This window comes from Petaurus breviceps, unplaced genomic scaffold (assembly GCF_028583685.1).
Source record: "Petaurus breviceps papuanus isolate PSGF00001 unplaced genomic scaffold, PetGlider_PUasm1.0 37, whole genome shotgun sequence".
Taxonomy (NCBI): Eukaryota; Metazoa; Chordata; class Mammalia; order Diprotodontia; family Petauridae; genus Petaurus; species Petaurus breviceps.
In genome coordinates, this window is record NW_027186296.1 from 37,824,379 (window position 1) to 37,843,902 (window position 19,524).

Sequence of the window (19,524 nt, forward strand, 5' to 3'; positions counted from 1 at the left end):
TCTGCATTTCAGGTATATGGATCTTTTTTTTTTTTTTAACCATGCCTGGGCTCCTGTTTTACTCTGAACTATACATGCATAATCAGCTCTCGGGTGGTTGAAGTGGAGAGCTGGGTCTCCCCTTGATCTGTGGGGGTTTATGTGCATAATTCCCTTTAATTCACTACAGGCAGGGGTTGAAGAACCATGACTGAGAGCGATTTTCAAAGTCTCTCTTGGAGTTCAAAGATGCATCTCTCCAAGCCTGGCCAGTAAATTATAGGAGAAATTTGCCATGAATTTGCAATGTGGAGCAAGTTCCCTGCTTCACTTTGCAGTCCTTACCAATGTGTGGAGCTGGGTTTTTGTGTGCTGCCAGACCCCCTTCCCCCTTCTGAGAGTTGATTTGCCAATCCAGCCCCTCTGCCAGCGCCAGCCCCGCCAGCCACTGACCTTTGCTACTATGTATTTCCCTAGGCCTTTATGTTTCCATTTTAATTTTGCTGTTGAACTCGCAGTTATTTTTTGTACAGGAAGCGGAGGCCAATTGTGCACTCACTCCATTGCTGACAAAAGCCTTCATTATGAGTGTATATCTTCACACTTTATTTGCCTCCATGGTAAATGTAATTTTCCCATCAGGACAATCAGTCATTTTCTGATGTGATCTGTGCCGCTCTCACAGAAATAAATTAATGCCTGTATTATTGTGACAGTCTATTTGCTGGGAAAAAAATGTGTAAATTAAAGTGAAAGTGCTTTAAGTGGACAGGCATATAGGAGGCTCTAAACCCAAGCATCAAGTCTCTCCTTAATTTCTCTCAGTTTTCCAATTCTTTCACCTTCTCTCTTGCCTTCCTTATACAACTTCCATACAGCCCTACTCCCCCAGCCCTCAGTGTTTTGCACAAATACAGAAAGGAAGCTAAGCTAAATACACAAAAGAATGAGGAGAAATGCAGTTAGAAAGATGCCACAGGCTAAGCAGGAAGCAACAAACCAGAAACAAACTGAGGATGACAAAAATCACATGAAAAAATCAGAATGCAATAGAACAGAGTATAGGACCTATGTTATATAGGTCCAATCAAAAAGTAAGAAAGAAAGCAGTGAAAGAGAGGAAGGGAGGAAAGAAGGAAGAGTTAGTTGGACAAATCTTTAAACCTTGGAAGGGAGGACTTATGTCTTATCTACAAAGATGCCCTTTGGTACTTCTGTTGGAGACATTTCTCAGCTGGAGGGACTATGGAGTTGACTCAATGTAGGAATCCTTAGATGGATCCATTGAACTAGTTTTAAAATTGAGAAGCAATGTGGTGTAGTGGGTAGAGAGTTGGCCTTGCAGAGGGGAAGACCTGAGTTCAAGTGCTGCCTCTGACACAAACTGGCATTGTGCTCCTTTGCAAAGCATTTGATTTCTCAGCTCCCCCTAAGACTAAATGTTGCAGCATGGTTGCTGCTCTGCATTGGCAAAAGGAGTTTCCCAACTGGGAGCTTCCTGTACCAATAAAATCAGTATGGCAAAAAAAAAAAAAAAAAAAAAAAGCTATCATGATAACCTCCTACTCTAGCTTTTTTCTTCCTAGTGCTCTTTAATTCCTGCATAGCTTTTCTTAATCCTAGAAAACTAGAGCTTTGGCTCTATCTTTACTACCTAGAATGCATTGAGCAATGGTGATTGTGATCAGATCTCCAGTAGCTTCTCCGGAAGGAGGGCTGGTGATACTTTTGTCTTTGAATTCTTTCCGGAGTAGTTCTTTGCCATTGTCTAAGTCAGGAAAACCAGCAGACTGGAGGAGAGAAGCCTCCATTGAAAGATGAGAGAATTGACGATAGAACTAAATGAATCCTCACACAGTACTATATTTTTTGCTACTTTCAGGACCCTGTCTTTGACCTCTCACTCTGATATCCTCAAGGGAAGAGGGGAAAGATCAAGATGTTGTCTGGTGTGTAGCTGGCATTGACCTTATGAGTCTTGAAAAATGGTAGTGAATAGAGAGATGCCTCAGGACTACAAAAGGACAAATGTAGCAATTTTAAAAAAAGGGGGTGGAGTCTCTAAGGGTTCTATGTAGACATACATGGTGTGACTGTCAGATTTTCAGAGGATGTGAAGCTGAGACGGCTAGTTTAGACAGTGGGTTGACAGTGCCAGGATCCAAAAAGATCTCAACTGATTAGAACAATGGGGGGGGGGGGAATCGAATAGGTAGGTGTTGAGTAGGAGTTAAAGTCCTACTCTTGGGTTTAAAAAAAAAATCAACTGCCCAAGTACAGAATACCAAAGGAATGACTACATGATAACCCTTAAGAAAAGAAAATGGCTGTTTTAGTGGATTCAGATTCAACATTAGTCTGGATGAGATGGAAACACCCCACCTCCCCCAACCTAATGGTAGTCTAGGCAGAGTGAAGAGGCTCCAGAAGGAGGGATGTGAGAGTTCTGCTGGACTTTGATCTAGCCAGGTCATATTGAGAATATTGTGTTCAGGACCACTTTAAAAAAAATTGCCATTTTAGGAATGACATTGATAAGCTGGAGAGCATATGTAGGAAAGTGGCCAGGATCATGAGGAGAATGGCAACCATGCCAGATATGTTGCAGGAAGTGGAATTATCCAGCCTAGAGAGAGGAGAGACAGCTGTTTCAAAGCATCTGAAAACTTGGCATGTAGAAGAGGTATTAGATTTGTTCTGTTTGTCACAAAGTGGTAGCTAGGAGGCAGAGTGGAAAGAGTTTATTGGAGTCAGGAAGATCTGCATTCAAATCCTGCCTCGGACACTTCCTAGCTATGTGAATTTGAACAAATCACTTAATCTGGTCAGGCTTAGGTTTTTAATCTGCAAAATGGGGACAAGAATAGCACCTATAGACAAAGTATCCTTACAATTAGAGCAGCCTTTAAGTGGAATGGATTTCTTCAACAGATAGTGGTTTTCCCTCCCTGAAGACCTTCAGGTGAAAGAGGAATGATCCCTTGTTGAAGATGTCACAGAGCAGATTATTGGTCACAGATGGGGTTGGATGGGTAGATGATCTTTCAGGTTCCTACCCATTTTGTGATTCTGTATCCCTGCCTATCCCTTTGGAATTCCCTGTGCCCACATCTTGGCAGCATGGTTTGACATATGAAGCTCTTCTAGAGAATATACACAACCTGGAGAGCACATTCACAGAGTTAGGGTGAAAGACACCTTGAACTCTCTGACCCCACTTATTTTGGAGGGGGGAAAGAAAGGCAATTGGGGTTAAGTGACTTGCTCAAGGTCACACAGCTAGTAAGTGTGTCAAGTGGCTGAGGCCATATTTGAACTCGGGTCCTCCTGACTTCAGGACTGGTGCTCTATTCACTGCCCCACCTAACTGCCCCCCACATTTAAACTGCTCTGCTGTAACAAGGTCATATCTATCTCCTCTCTCTCTTTCTTCAATGCTATTAGGCTCCATATAAATGGCATTATAAGTTTAGTCTCAAACACTGGCATCTACTTTACTTTTACGTGCCAGATTTAGGCAACCCTAGTGTGGGAGAGAGGTGCATTATTTTTTAAAATTAAATTTTATTTTGTTACTTCTTATTGCTTTTATTATAAACAAACATGAATATTTCAATGTACAAAGCCCCCCCCCAAGGATTTTCTGTGAAATTGTGAATGTCTATTTTATATCACGTTGTTTTCTTTTAAGTGTATACTAAATGTAAAACAGTAATAAGATTGCCATGTTTGTCTCTGTACCCCATTGTAATTTTCTTTCTGTGCCTATCTAGGTCGAAACTGAGCTTCCTTTAAAGTTTAGTTGGGAAGACAAAAGATTCTGCTTGTATCAGAACTTCTTGGAATGTAAGGGAGAGAATAGGGAGGGATTTGAATCCTTGTACCCTGTGATATGTGGGATTGGTGAGATCTCTCATGAGACTCTTCAGTACTTGGTTCTTCCTTCTGTGGGGTAAGCAGGTCCACTAGTATCTGATTAACCATGGGCCTGCTCTTACAGCACAAAGAGTTTTAAGTGAAAAGTCAGGAGACCCAGGGCATCATCCTAGCTTTTTCCATTAGCTTGTATGACCATGGGCAAGTGACTTGTTGTAGCACCGATATTTACAGCAATAATGCAATATTTACAGCACCTACTATCATGATAAAGACCATGACTATAAGTATCACATGACTTTTGATCACAAAATATACCAGATTCTCCAGGTAGGGAACAGAAATGAAACATTTATTTAGACACCAGAAAACTGAATCCCAGAACAAGTAAGCCAATTCCATCATAGTACCAAAGATATTCAGAAGCCATAATAACATTGAGAGCCACAACATCCTTCAGACTTTCCATAAACCAATATGAGATCAATATTTAATCACAAACCTCTCTATCTCCTTAATGAACTCCTCTGTCCCCTACTGTCTAGCTAGCACTGAACCAGCTTCCTGTGGACTCTGCTTCTCCTCAGCAAACTCCTCCCACCATAGGCTCCATGTGACTACATTCAGCCTATCAGGGGGCAGAGTTTACTATCAAAGCAGGGGAGGTTTTCAAACTCCCCCCAGGTCTATTAAGGGGCAAGGAAGATCTTCAAATTCCCATTGCCATTACACTTATTTGCTCTGCATCTCAGTTTCCTCATCTGTAAAATGTAAGGATAGAACTATAAAGGCTTCTTAACCTTTCTTGTGCCATAGATCCCTGGTGAAACCTCTGGACCCCTCCTCAGAGTCAGAAAAATGTAATAACCCCCAAATAATAGAACCCCTGTAATAATATCCATGGCTGTCTATGGAGCCCAAATTAAGAACTCCTGAATGGGATGATCTTTAATGTTAATTTTAACTCTAGAATTATAAAATGTTAGAGTTAGGATATTGGAGGTCTCTTCTAAGGTTGGAGTTGGAGATATGCCTGAGTATGGAAATTTCAAGATTCTTCTAGAAGTTCCATTGGATAATGGTCAGGAACTCTTACAAACTTGATTTCTAATTCCATCTTATGTTACACTGAACATGGGAGTAATCAGGCTTGGTTCCTTTTGTACAAAGGGAACCTATCCCAGATACACAACAATTCTATTTTCCCAAATTTATTTTTCATTAAAATTTTTATTTTATTAAATTCAATAAAATTAAATTTTACTAAATTCCCAAGTTTATTTTTGGGAACAGGAATCTGGAGCTCCCATATTAATAGGTGATATTAGCCTGCAGGTATTCATGGATCAATGGAAAAAGTTGGTAGTTATAGAAAGGAGAAATATGTTCATAATTATTTGAAACATTTAATTTCTTTTACTTTTCTGTGAGATTTTAAAATATTACAGTGTAAAATACTGTAATATATATAATGAAAATGTAAATGATAATGTAAAATATGTATATACACATAGAAGTATGTACACACACATATATATGGGGGGGGGGAGAGAGAGAGAGAGAGAGAGAGAGAAGGAAGAGAATTAATATGAATGAGAATCCTTCCTCTAGGATATCCTTGAGAAGTGATCATCTCACCTCTTCTTGAAAACTTCTGTTGACAGGAAACTCCCTACCCTTGAAGACAGTACATTCTAGCTTTGAATGGATATGTGTTAGGAATCTTTTTCTAATGTTGAGTTGGAATTTGCTTCCATGTAATTAATTTTAACCAGTTGGTTCTGTCATACTTTACATGGCTAAGCAGAACAGGTCTACTTATTCTTTCCTATGACAACTGTTCACATATTTGAAGACAGATAAACTTTTCCCCTTAGCCTGTCTCTCCTCCCGGCTAAATGTTCCTGTAGTTTCCTGACTTCTGACCATCCTGGCTACTCTCCTCTGCATATGCTCCACATCGTCAGTGTTGCTTCTGATTTGTGATGATCAGAAATGGTCACACTTTTCTAGATGTAGTATGACTAGGGCAGAATGCAGCAGGGTTATCACCTCTTTGACTCTGAATGCTATGCTTATATTAATGCTGTAAAAGATCATATTAAAGTTGTTTTTTCTTCTTTTTTTTTGGCTGCCACCAATCAGGCTGCTGATTCACTGAGCTAAAAGCACCCAGAAAAACCTAGATTTTTTGACATGAGCTGTTTTACAGTCACTTTCCCTTCCCCAATCTTGTACTTATGTTTGATTTTTTAACCAAATTTAGGATTTTACATATATGCTTATAGATTGATCTTATTCACTTCTGTTTTAATTGTTATCATTTTAAAAGTTTTTTTTGGGATCCTGATTGTATCATTAATTTTATTAATTAGTTCCTACTCTCAGCTTTCTATAATCAGAAATTGGATGAGCTATGCCCTTTTATACCTTCATTCATGTCGTTGATGAAAATGTTGGACAAAACTGGGCCAAGGACCAAATGCTGTGATGTTCCACTAGAAACTTCCCTCCAGGTTGATATTGAGTCATTAATTATGGAGAGGCAGCATAATACAGCAAAAAGCATGCTGGCTTATAAATCAAAGGACCTGGATTAAATTCTTGGTTTTGTCCCTACTTCCTATATGATTTGGGGCAAACTATCTAATTTCTCTGGATAGCCTCAGTTTCTTAATCTGCAAACGAGAAGATCTGACGTCACTTCCAGCTCTAGAGACAAGAATTCTCTTTGAGTTCAGTTCATTAGCCAGTTTCAAATCTATTTAATTCCTCTTGTTTGGTCTATAGATTTCCATTTTACTTGGAAGGATATTGTGAGTTATATTGTCAAATGCTATGGTAGAATTTAGATATACTTTTCCCAGGCCATTCTTTTCATCTTCCTGTCTAGGATCTCTGACAAAATGGAAATGAGGATTAATCTGGCACGATTTATTCTTAATTAGCCCATGCTGACTCTTAGGAATCACTACTTTCCTTTCTAGATGGTAAGTGCTGTGAAAGCAGGGACTATAGCACAGTGCTCTGCACACAATACGGGTGTGTCAGCACCATGGCCAGAGTACTCACAACACTCACTGCAGATTAGCTGAGAGTAGCAAGTTGGGCCAGCACTTTGGAAAGGAAAAGCCTCATGCCAGGTCACAGCTGAGTTATATTGTACACCTTACAAGCATGCAGGGGTGTCTTGTAATGGGGGAGATTTAAAGATAAGGAAGAGTAGTTCCCAGTTAGTTAATAGACTGGTTCTTCTGGGAAACTTGTGGAAAATTCCATTGTGTATGGAGACTGACACATCTGTCTGGCCTCAAAGAGTTTGGGAATGACATAGCTATGCTGTGGAATCTCTGACATGGGTTGTTTGTCTCCTAGCACACAAACCCTTGGTAAAATGGTCTGGGGTCCCATGTATTGTATCTATGTTTCTCCTCCCCCCCTGGGCTGCATATGTAATGTATCTATGGGTGCAGCTTTCCAGGTGACTTGGGATCAGAGTTCTATTCCAGCTGGGTCTATGATAAAGCCTTCCTGAGATAGTCTAGGCTGTACTTCAGATATGGCACTTGTATGTTATTCTGTCCCATCAGTCTTGGAGGAGGAAGGGTATTGTAGAGCCCCAGATGTAACAAAATGTTGTACGAATAAATGAGTGAATGAATTACTGGCATCTTACAAAATATGCCTTTAATAATCCTGTTCTGGAATTTTACCTATGATCAATGTCAAGCATACCAGACTATAGCTTGAAGTAATTACTTTCTCCTTAGCTTTTGAAAATCAGCTTATTTGCTCATCTCCAGTCCCACAGTACCTCTCCTATTCACCTCAATTCCACCAAGAAAATTCGATGATTCTAATTGACAGAGGTAGCTCATTACTTATTTTGTTTATTTCTAGAATGAGGGAGGAGGGAACAGTGAAGGAAGAAAGACAAGCTGGTAAATTTGATTCCTAATTGAAGTCTGTGGTAGGCACACCTCTACCCTTCTTGTTGAATCTAGGATTTCTTAGTGTTTTTAATTCTGTATCCCCTGCTTCCTAGTTTACTGCTCCCACTAGACAGCTGTTTGGAATGCAATGGCTTTTGGTTTCCCTTTGGCCTTGTAGTAGGTCTAATTTGGAAGAGGTAGAGGAACAGCCTGGGGGGTGGAAGAGGTTATTTATCCCACTCACAGACCCCACAGTTCTCCCTTGTTACCAAATAGCTAGTTGTAGTTTCATGGCTCTGGTCTTTGTGGGCCTCTTCACAATCATCTGTGTGAAGATGGATTCCCAATCCTTCCAGCTTGGGAAACCCTAGCCTCATGCCCTGCCACTCAATGAGCTTGCTTGCAGAGGCTGAGCAGGGAGAGCCAGCTTGGAGTTCCTAGTGTGGGCTGAGGGGAGTCCCTGGCAGGAATATTATAAGTGAGAGTACTTTTGAGTTGGCTGCTACCCCAGTGCCTCTGCCAGAAAAGTTCTCAGGGCTGGTATGATTGTGGAACAGAGAGGTTCAGAGTTTGAGGAGGAGGGAATGCCAGAAGTTCTGGTTTATGGTGACTATGTCTTCTTTGTTTAGTAGTGTCTGTGTGTGTGTGTGGGGGGGGTAGGTAAAGATTGTGGGGAATACATCCCTGTGCTGTTTGAGGACCTTAAGCTAAAAAGGGGTGAAGATACAAAGAAAGAGAGGGAGAGGAAGAAATAAAGGGAGAGAGGGAGGGAAACAACCAATTTAATTCCTTGAGGAGCTCTCCTGGGAGAGATTGGGGCTGACCCAGTCGTACATTTTGGGCCTCTGCAGTCTCAGAGTGGAGGGTTGTCATAGGTGAGAAGCTTCCCCTTCTTTTCCTTTCTCTGGTTCAATGCAGCCTTGATGGGAGCTGAGCTGTCCTGAGGGCATAGTGCAGGATAGGAAACTGGTTTATCTCTTTCTACCTTATCAATTAGACTCTGTTCCATAGGACTCTGTGCTCTTATTGAGCCTGGGAGGGAAGACAGGAGAGAGAGAGAGAGTGTGTGTGTGTGTGTGTGTGTGTGTGTGTGATGCACACCTTTGTGATTTTTGATCTGATTGAATGCATGCCTGATTGTGTTTTTTTTCTGTAGCTTGGTACATGTAGGATTGTGTCTATCTCCATGAAGGATTGCATGCCTGTATGTAGTCATGGCTGAGTAACTGTAACCTGTTCTTTTGACTGTGGTTGTGTGCCTTTGACTACATCTATGATTTCAAAGGTGCCTAACTGTCTGAGTGTCCTCACTGGCTGCAGGATTATGTGCAAAAGGGAATGAGAACATCCAGCACTGTCCTATCAATCAATAGGAAGTACTTCTAGACACTCACCTCTCACCTGCACCACCATAAGAGCTTCCTAACTGTTCTTTCTGCTTCTACTCTCTTGGATCTCTAATCCCTCCTACATTCTGCCACCATACCCATCTTCCTAATTATAATTGCTAGTACCATACTTCCTCAATTACCTTGTATTTAACTATGTTGCATTTACTAGCGGTACATATGTGTGCTTTATACATATATATGTGTGTATACATATTATGTGCGTCTATCTGCACGTGCTTATCCCCTCCATTAGAATGTAAGCTTAGAGGGGTGGCCAGGTGGCTCATCGAGTAAGAGCACTGGCTCCAGTGTTGGGATGACCTGGATCAAATCCGGGCTCAGATACTTAGCACCACACCCAGAAATAACTGGCCATGTAGCCTTGAGCAAGTTACTTAACCCCAGATTGCTTTAAAAAAAAAAAAAGAATGTAAGCTTAGAGGCAGCTAGGTGGCCTAGTGAATAGAGAACCGGCCCTGGAGTCAGGAGGACCTGAGTTCAAATGTGGCCTCAGACACTTGACACACTTACTAACTGTGTGACTTTGGGCAAGTCACTTAACCCCAATTGCCCTCCAAAAAGCAAAAAAAAAAAGAACGTAAGCTATAGTACAAGTAGTACTGCTTTATTCTCTGTGTTGTATTCCCAGCACTTAATATGTGCCTAGTACATAATAAGTCCTTGATAAATACTTAGTAAACTTAGAAGGACAGACTGTAGATAGATTATGTGGAAACAATGCTATATTTGGAATCAGAGGACATGGTTCAAATTCTGTGTTCAAATATATTTTTCTTGTCTTTTAAAAATGCTAATATCAGACAGTAAATATAAAAAAGCACAGTGTCTTTAAAGGATTGTTGATTGATTCTTTAAAAAAAAATTTTTTTTTTGTTTTTTGGAGGGCAATTAGGGTTAAGTAACTTGCCCAAGGTTACACAGCTAGTTTTTTTTTTGTGGATGTTAAGTGTCTGAAGCCGGAACATAACTTGGGTCCTCCTGGCTCCTGGCATGGTGCTTTACTCACTGCACCACCTAGCCGCCCCTTGTTGATTGATTCTTAAAGATTTTTCTGATAATGTCTTACTTAGAAGCTTTCAATGCTTAATGAACTCCTTAGATCGGCATTCTAAACTTCTTACAATTATAAGATCATAGATTTAGAGTTGAAAGAAATCTTTGAATTAATCTAATCCACCTCCAACTGTCACCTGAGAGCTGAGAAACCTGAAGTTCAGTGACTATCCCAAGGTAACACAAGGAATTTGGCAGAGCTAGAATTCCAACCCAGGTCCTCCAACTGTGAATCCAGCATTCTTTACATTGTACCACACAATCCAGCTGTTGGCTTCCTTTTCAGCCTTATTTCTCTCTTTCCCTTCATGCTTAACACAGTGCCTGGTGCATATAGTAGGCACTTCATATATGTGTATTGATTAATTGACTCATATACCTTATGCTTCAGCCAAACTAGATGACTCAATTTTTTTCTGCTCATGTTTTTTGTAGCCTTCCTCATGCTGTTCTCTCTGTCTCAAATATTCTTCCTACTCTCATCTTTACTTGTTGAAATTCTAGCCATCATTCATGTTGCCAGTGATCTTAAATGCCTTTTCCCCCATGCATCTTTCTTTGAGCACCCTCTTCCATCAGCACCACTACTGCTGAATGGACTTTCTTCTTCCCCTGAATCCCACCCCGAGCACTTTGGCCACCTCTTAATTACAAAGATCTGCCTAATTTTGTCTCACATCCCTTTGCTTCATTGTAAGCTCATTGAAGGCAGGAACTATTTCTTACCTATCTTTATTCCTATGAGGGGTCAGCATAGGACTTTATACAGAGTAAAAACCAAATAAATATTTGTTTAATGAGCACATTCCTGGATTTAAGTGTTTTAAGAAATTTTCATCATAGGATTAAGCAATATAACTTGACATGTGGAGCTTGTGAAGCAGTCAGCTGTTAGGTTAGATAGAAAATCTGGACATCGTTGGTCAAATTTTGTTGTGATTGATGTACCACATTACAGTTCTATTATGATGGCATTGGATTCCATGTAACAAAAGGCGAATGGGAAACTTTCTTGAGTTCACTTAGGGAAACCTTGCTTGACAGAATGGGAGAAAGGACCAATTGCTCTTCCCTGATTACTTGTTAGAGAGATGTCATCCTGGAGAAAAATGAGAACTGAATGATATCATATGTGTGAGGCACCTCCAGTGGATTAGGAGGAAGATTCTAGGTGCACCAGCATTTTGGGTGAGTCCATAGGCTATTTTTCCTTCTGTCCTAGGGGTTGGGTGACTAATTCATTAGGAAGGATTCTGTGGAGCCTGGAACTTGGTGAAGGGCAGAATCAGAGGCAGGGACATACCCAGGAAATCAGAGTCAGTTCACAGTTGTTGCAGGGGGGCTGTAAGGGGGATGACACAACTCTCATTATGCACAGAAAGTGTCCTTGACTCTGCTGATTTCTTCTCTGTCACCTTGTAATCTTCTCAGAGCCCTGAAAAAGGCCTAGCAGTGTGTCGAGTAACCCCGGTGAGAGATATTCTTCTAATGGGGAGTAAGTGGAAGAAAAAGGTACTGTTTCTCTCCTGTAATCTCCTAAAATGGAAACTTATATAGATGCTTAAGAGAATGTTATTGACCCAAATAAGTTTTATTTGTTTAAGTTGTTTCTTCATTAGAAAGGAAGGGTTGCATTGATCAGTCCACACTATCTTGCTCAGTCCTTCTGGTGGCCAGTCATACATTTGAAATATAGAAGCCTTGAGTTACGTTTCTAAACAGAGGGAAGGTGATTGGTTCACATGATGATTCAACCTGTACCTAATAAGTTCAATTCAGTTAACACTGCTATGTGTGGGGCACTATGGGTACAAAAACAAAAACTAAAATAGTTCCTGCCCTCAAGAAGCTTACATTTTACCCAAAACAACATTGCACAGATAAATATAAGGTAATTTTAGCAGGAATGTAGGCAAAAGCTAAGAGTTGGATAATGATGGGGATTGAGAAAAGGTAAGAAGAACATGAGCTAAACCTTGAATACAGTAGCAGGTTCTTAGAGAAGGAGATGAGGAAGGATTCCAGTCACTGGGGACAGCTTATGCAAAGGCACAGCAATTGGAAATGTAATATGTATGGGGAACAGCCAAGTATGGCAGTTTCCTGAAATATAGCATCAATACACAACTGTAACCAACTGAACTCTAATGAAAATCTTACGATTGTTGAATGGAAAGGGATTTAAGGGCATACATGGCATAGGAGGTAATAAGACATGAGTCAGAAGACTTGGACTAGTTCCTGGCCCTACTATATATAACCTGTGTGACCTTGGACAAGTTGCTGTCCCTTCTTTATAAAGTAATAAATGCCTACTATGTCCCAGGTACTGTGGGAAGTGCTGGGGATACAGAGGCAAAGACAGTCCTTGCCCTCAAGAAGCTCACATTAAGGGAGAGAAACATGAGAATAACAAGGTACATACAAAATATACCCAAAGTACATGGACAATTATCTGAGAGGGTAACCTGGAATCAGGGAGGAGACAGACCCAGAAAGGCTTCCTGCAGAATGTTGGTGGACTGAGTCTTGAAGGAAGCCAGGAAAACTAAATTGTGGCTGTGAGGAGGGAAAGCCTTCCAGGCATGGAGGATAGCCAGTACAAAAGTGTGGAGATGGGAGACAAGGGTTATGTTTGAGGAGCAGCTCGAAAGTTGGCCAATGTGACTGGACTGGAGAGTGTATGGAGGGGAAGTAAAATGGAAGAAGACTGGAAAGATGGGGAGAGACTATATTATGGAGAGCTTTTAGAGCCAGAGTATTTTATATTTGATTCTGGAGGTAATAGGGAACCCACATTGTGTGTGTGTGTGTGTGTGTGTGTGTGTGTGTTGGGGGAGGAGGGGCAGGGTTTGTATGTGTATATATATATATATATATATATATATATATATATGTACATATATGCAGTATGTAGTTCAGTGGAATAGGTTGTGGTCTCTAAGGTTTCTTCCAGCTCCAAATAACATTTGATGATGATATCTAGTTCAGCGGTGCCTCGAATCTTGACCCTAGCTACAACTCCCCTGAACAAATGGTCTTTAAATCTCCCTTTGAACACTTCCAGTGCTAGGGAACTTGATAGAGGCAGCCCATTTCACTTTTGGACAGCTTTAATTGTTAGGAAAGTATTTTCTTTTATTGAGAGAGTTTACATCATTGGTCTGAATTCTGCCCCTCTAATAACTTGGATGTGAGTTGTTCAGGATCTGAGACTTGTTTGCAGTATTAAGAACCTGGACTTAGAACATCATAAGCCTTCTGTTTTGGTTTGGGAAGAGGGAGGGGAACATGATTTGGTACCCTGGGATGGATCTGGATCCTTGATCTTTCCATTTCACTCACAGAAGCAGACCTTTAGAGTCATGTGAACCAGCTACTTATTTAACAAATGGGGAAAAAAAAGAGTCCCAGAGAAGTTAAGTGACTTGCCCAAAGTCACTTAGCTAGTTAGTGAGGGAGTTACCATCTGAACCCACAGAGTCATAGCTCTAGCTCTTTCCTTCTATGGAGCCCAAATCTGACTCTGCAGATCCCACACATTGCTTATAGCACTTTCTCTGGGGCCAGACAGGATATATTTAATTTCTCTGCCATATGACAGACCCTCAGATATCCAGACCTTCTGGTTTCATGATAGATTCTTAGAAATTCAGACTTTCTGACTTTCACATAGTATACTTGAGTAATCTGATTTATTCTGGTTTCTCCGTGTGTCAGTATCCATCTTTGAGGAAGGCAAAGTGTGGACCCATAAAGAGAAAGAGGCTGGCCCTTGAATCAGAGAAGCAGAGCAGCCATTTGAATTTAGGCCATTGGCTCACAGGACAGAGGAGGAGGTGAGACCTTAGATCATCTAGAGCACCTCCCCTCATTTTACCGAGGAGACGATGGAGTTGCAGAAAGGTTAAATGACTTGTCTTTTGATCTTAAGGATGCTGATCCCCACACTGGGAGTAATTTCCTGCTTATTCCCCAAACCCTGCCCTCATTCCCCTTGCTAGCCCCAGGCACCAAATATAAGAACAAAACTTGACTCCCACTCACTGAGAAAACGGAGTGATGGTGAAGGTGAGATTCAAAGTGACTTCCTTTGCTTCTTGCCAGCCATGCAGAATTTATTGTGCTCCATAAATATTATACAACATCCTGTGTCCAAGGCAGGGTGGCTGAATCAATGGCCCGGAGATAGGTGCTTTTGGATCCCCAGAAAGGTCTCCCTGCCAGCCTGACATTGGTGGTGGTGGTTGTTATGGAGGGCAGAGTTGGATGACAAGGTGAAAAAGAACAGGCAGAGAGGGAGAGAATTAGGGCCAGCGGTCTGGCAGTTGCCCAGGAGAACAATAGCGGTGATATGTGTGGGTATCTCACAGGCCCCTCTTTGACCCTAACACCCCTCCCTGCCCCAAGCCTTTGTCAGCTTCTGGGAGGAATCAGAATCCTGGACTGCCTGGTGGCAAACCCACCCTACTTAGCAGTGCTTGTCAGAAGCCTGCCTCTGTTTTCTCTTTTTTGCTTCCTGCTGCCTCCAGAGTTTCCGCATGTGGTGTGCATGTGCTCACATCTGAACCAGGCAGGATTTGTCTTCCCTAGGAGAGGCACATTGTAAGCGCCGAAAACATTCCTCAAGCATTTAATAAGTGCCTATTGTGTGCCCGATACTGAGCAAAATAAATTCTGGAAATAAACTAGCAAAAAGATACACAACCCCTGCCTTCAGGGAGCTGACTTTCTAGTGGAGTTGACTACACAAAAGGAAGTTGAAAAACAAAGGGAGGTAAGAGAAGAAAGTACCTCAGGGGTCTGAAGAGTGTAGCCTTGGGGGAAATTAAGAGATTGCTGACAGTAATGTTAATGAAATTTAAGATCTTCCCCACCCATTAATAGGCCTCATGTGGAGCCCATTAAGGGAAACTTGATTAGGGGAGGTTTGCTTGTAGGAAGACTTTCACACCTTTTGCTAATTTCTAATTAGACACTAATTAAAGAGGGTTGTTCGTTTTGGCCCTGAGTTGGTATTTGCTTTGGGGGCTTGATTAGGAGAAGGATCTTGTGATTCCCTGGTTGAGATTCTGAGTGACTGTATGTTAGAGCTCCCGATGGCTCAGGTATAAAGGTTCTCTTGTTCTAGGGATGTATGTAAACTGTACAGTTGATTCAGGCAGTCAGAGCCCTGTCTGTTGGTCTTTATTTCTCTGCTAGTATTTTCTCTGAAGTTCAGGGTGCTGACCTTTCCCCTGAACTAGTGAATATAATTAAAAAAAAAAGATTGTTGACCCCTTAAAAAAACTGTCTCTTCTAGTAAAGCAGATCTAAGACCCTGTGCTAGCAGCTATCCTGGGTATGCCAGTGTGGTTGGCACTATACTGCTGTGGCCCTCTTTAAATGGAAGTTCTGGGAAGAGCCATCCTGTTCAGTCAGAGTGAGGGGCCCCAGGGACAAAGGGTGCTTACTGAGGCCTTAGTTCCATAGCTGAAAGGATCTTCTAGGAGGAGGAGTTTCTGGGATATGTTGGAGAACTCTAGTAGAATGCAGCCTATTGGGAAATGACAAAGTAAGGCAGCCCACTCTGAAGGAAACTGGAGAGCCAGCCTCAAAGAAACACTGTTTACAATACCACCTCATAGTGGGATCTGGCTTTAGTTTGCAAAATATCTCTTAAATGTTATTTCTCTTGATCCTCACAGAACACCACCATGACCTAAGCGGGTCTAGTCCTAGTTCTAACACCATCACTCTAGTAGGAGTCATTTAATGTCTTCAAACAGGGTCTCAGTGATGAATGAGACCAGAGGATCATAGTTTTAGAGCTAGTAGAGCCCCTAGAGACCGTGGAGTCCAGTTTAACTCCTTCTTCTTGTCACTGAGGCTACTGAGGCCCAGAGAGGTTAAGCATGTAACTCAAGGTTACACTACTAGTAAGTGGCTGAACCTGGATCTCAATCCAAGTGTCCTGACTTAAAAAAAAAAAATTATTTGTTTTTAGTTTTCAGCAATTGCTTCTATAAGGTTTTGAGTTCTAAATTTCCTCCCCTTTCCTCTGACAGTATACAATCTGATATAGGCTATACATGTACAATCATATTAAACATATTTCCACATTAGTCATGTTGTAAAGAAGAATTAGAACCAAAGGGAAAAAACTACAAGAAAGAAGAAACAAAACAAAAGTAAAAGAGAGGAAATAGTATGCTTCAGTCTGCATTCAGACTCCATAGTGTATCCTGACTTTCACTATACTATTATGCCTTGAACCCAGAAGCCCCTGGAATTGGAGGGTCAAGGAGCCTCAGTCTAACTTCCTTTCTTCAAGCAGTTTCAGTGTCCTTTTTCCCAGTAGTGACTACATTTTTTTTTAAGCAGGTCCTCTCCTCCCCCATCCCCCTTGAATACTCAGTTTGCTATGACTATATGCTTGACAGAATGATCAGGTCTGCTTGTATGATCTTGGGTAAGTCACTTAACTTCTTTGGCCCATTTCCTTTTACGTAAAATGAGGGAGGAGGTTGAACTAGATAGGCTCTGAAGAAGGCAGCATGGTACAGTGGCAGAGGGTATTTATTGCCTCTGGGGTCTGAGGACCTAGGTTCATATCCCACCTCTAACATTCATTCCCTCTGTGACCTTGGACAAATCATGTGGCCTCCCCCCAGAGCCTTAGTTTTCTCATCTGTTAATGAAGGGCTTGCATTAGATGGCTTCTGACATCCCTCCAAGCTCAGGACTTACGGTTTTGTGACAAGATGACCTCTGAGACCTCTTCTAGCATAAATTTATGATGATCCTATCATCCTTTAATGAACCTGAGTTCTTCTGTAACATGCTGTTCATCCTCCAAAGGCCTGTTGTGAACAAAGTGCTTTATAGACTTTAAAATGCTTTGTAAATGTGTCCCTTTTGAGGTCATGGGAATATTCTGGGAATCTACTCAGGTGCCCAGGTCCCTTTCTGAGGTGTTAGCTTTAGCTGATTTCTTGGGAGGCCAGGATTTGTTCTTGTTCTCCGTAGCAGGTTAGAACTTTCCCTCAACTGGGAAAAGTTCTTGGGTCCACTTAAGGTAGGCAGGGACATTTGTTGTCAGTTGCTCTTAAATACTTCATTGTAAAGACAGGAGGGTCCTGATGGACAACCACCCAGAAGCTGGTTTCTGACTGTTTTTCCCTGTCTTGTTTTTTGTGTTTATAGGAGTTGGGGGAAGGAAGGGAAATTGAGAGGCTTCAGGGGCTATGGTAGTGATGGTGGGGCAACGCCCACATCCCCTAATGGGAACTAGTAAGGTCCCTTGTACATAGTAGGCCCTTAAAAATGTTGGTTTAATTGAATTAATGGAAAGAAAAGTCTCAGCTCTGCCCCACTTAAAATAAAATAAAACCAAACACACATACCAGGAAATGCATTTTTACTTCATGAATTTTCCAGGACAGCAGATAAACCCATTAATCAGAAAAAGGGCACTTGGCACCATAGGAAATACAGAGATAGGAACTGTAAAATTCATTATTTGAAACACTCTCTCTTCCCACTTCCCACAGTTCTTTCTTTTTCACATAAGGATCTTGAATTTAGAGTTGAAAGGGACCTCAGTCCAACCCCCTCATTTTACAGATGAGGAAACTGAGGTTAAAAGTGGATCCCTGAGGTCACACAAAGATAGTACATGGCTTCTAATACTAATCCCCCTGTCCAATGCAAGTGTTCTTTCTATGGTAAAGTCAGATTTTTGAGGATGCTAAAGCCAAAAAGATATTGTTGTTTTGAATTCATTGAGCCAAGAAGAAAGTTTTGCAACAAATGGTGTAACATTTATTTCCTATAACCTTTGTGAGATAAGGAAAGCAAATTCACATTTTTTCCGTTCCTTGTCATTTTCTTTGAGTTTCTTCATGTCTCAGATTGGTTAATCCCCTCCTTCCTTTACTTCTCCTTCAAACTCCACACAATTTTTGTAATTATAACAGGACACAACCCTGCCCTGCTACAGAATCTTTGTGTGTATTAATGGTCTTCACTTTTCCTTATCCTTTTGGCCTCATTTACCTTTTGGTTAACTTGAACCTAATAGTTTGAGAATGATTGAAGTACAGAGCCATTCTCCTTATCGTCCCTTCTCATCCTGCCCTTGTTAGAAATTCAGGCTGGAGAGAGGTTGGGACCATTTGGAAGGCAGATGCATGACAGAGGGTGGGGCCTCTAAAGAGGTTTGGGTTTGTGGGATATGGTGGGAAGGTTGGCAGAGGATTGAGGGCTGATGGAGAAACTGAAAGTAGGGTCTAAGGGCTAAAGAAACAAAGGTTCTTGGGATAGAGATTGGGGCGGGAGAGGTTTGGGTCCTCTTGTGCAGTGTTAGAGGCTTTTTCTCATTTTCCAGAATTCTCCAGTGTCCTTCCTTAGTCCATTTTCTGGGCCTCTTTCCCTCCATGCCTGTTCTCTTCCCCTTCTCTCCCTCTTCAAGGTGGATGGAGTTAACTAGTGATAATTATGGAAGATTCTGGGTTAAGTGATCTTTTGTTCTTAGACAGCAGGATCAGGTGCCCCTCAAGCAAGACAGGTGTATATCTCATGCCTACTACATTGGTGCCATTGGTTTACTCTTGTGGAACTCATCGGGTTTTGTTTAAGTAGCAGCTGTTGGTGCCAGCACCTTCCCTACTTGACTCCCTTAGCTCTTGGGGTTTGCCCACCAAAACTTAAATTTGATACTGAGCAGGGTTAATGAAGGTCTTGGATCTTGTAGAACTTGGACTCCCAGAGGCAGTATGATTCCCTTGAGGACTGAGCACAGGTTGGAATTTTCAGACTCGGAGAAATATTGAAAAAACATCCCACCCATCCTGTTGCCTAAAGCTAGGAAACACTACTGTATACCTAACACAGTCCTGAGGTGGGAAAGAGTCTCTAGCTTTAGAGACCTTAAATAAAGGCTTGATTTCATCTCACTCTAAATCACCCACTTCAAATCTTACAGCTTCCTTCTAAGTCACAAGATATAACAGGTGATAAATGGGACCTTATAGAATTTTAGAACTCTCAGGGACTTTTCCCCTACCCTCATTCCCTCATGCTATAGTTTCAGCAAACTCCTTCTTTTTTAGGCTTTGTTGGAGAGGAAGAAGTATGGCCTGCCACCAGATAGTTCTTCAGAGGTTTGAAATAGAGTTGTGAGGAGATCTGAATTTGAATCCTGACTCTTTCACTAGTGTTCCAGTGGGGGCCTTGAGAACAACAGACTGAAAAAAGTGTGCAGAATCTGTAATCAAAAGGTAAGATCACTT

At 41.5% G+C, this 19,524-nt stretch overlaps 1 protein-coding gene across 1 annotated transcript in view; it reads left to right on the forward strand.

The window, feature by feature from the left end:
• Window positions 1-19,524, forward strand: part of LOC138168710 (multiple epidermal growth factor-like domains protein 11) — a 226,879-nt gene that overhangs the window by 49,817 nt on the left and 157,538 nt on the right. Inside the window, exon 2 of the mRNA XM_069097594.1 lies at window positions 19,345-19,512. The gene's annotated coding sequence lies outside the window, so the exon portion shown is untranslated. The remainder of the gene's footprint in view (window positions 1-19,344; window positions 19,513-19,524) is intronic.